Here is a 735-nt window from a genome sequence, read left to right as displayed (position 1 = left end):
CAATGGAACAAACTAGGAACTGCCTTTAGCTATTGCTTCAGAATATATCTGAGTGTTCGTGGCTGCCACCACATAGAATCATTGAATGAAAATGCGAGCCTGCATCACCAAGTGCATATCCAAAGGCTTTTTTTAAAGTTTGTGAGATTACCTGATCAATCACCCGCCTAGGAAATGCATTCTAGACACATGTTATTAGGGGCAGAAATGTGGCTCAGTGGTTAGCACACCTGCCTTAGAGCGCTGGGAACACAGGTTTGATTCCAGCTTTGGGTGACTGCCTGTATGGATTTTGCACATTCCTCCCATATCCGCGTGGGTTTCCTGTAGGTACTCCGATTTCCTCCCACAATCCAAACACGTGCAGGATAAGTGAATTGGCCATGCTAAATTGCCCAAAGTGTTCAGGGACATGTAGGTTAGGTACATTAGTCAGCGGTAAATATAGGAGGAATGTGTTTGGGTGGATTACTTTTTGGAGGATCAGTGTGGACTTTTTGGGCTGAAGGGTCTGTTTCCACACATAGGAACTTTATATTCTATGTCTGTGCCACCCTCTCAGTTCAATACAGACTCCAGAAATCCCCTGTCAATCCCCTGCCTTTCACTTTAAGTATGTTTCCTTTTGTTTTTGACCGTTAGAGTAAGGGAAACAGCTGCTGTCGGTTCATCCTTTCCATATACCTTATGCTCTTGTATACCTGTACCAGGTTCCCTCCTCAACCTTCCCTGCTG

Source organism: Hemiscyllium ocellatum, unplaced genomic scaffold (assembly GCF_020745735.1).
Source record: "Hemiscyllium ocellatum isolate sHemOce1 unplaced genomic scaffold, sHemOce1.pat.X.cur. scaffold_360_pat_ctg1, whole genome shotgun sequence".
Classification (NCBI taxonomy): Eukaryota; Metazoa; Chordata; class Chondrichthyes; order Orectolobiformes; family Hemiscylliidae; genus Hemiscyllium; species Hemiscyllium ocellatum.
This window is presented reverse-complemented; position numbering follows the sequence as displayed.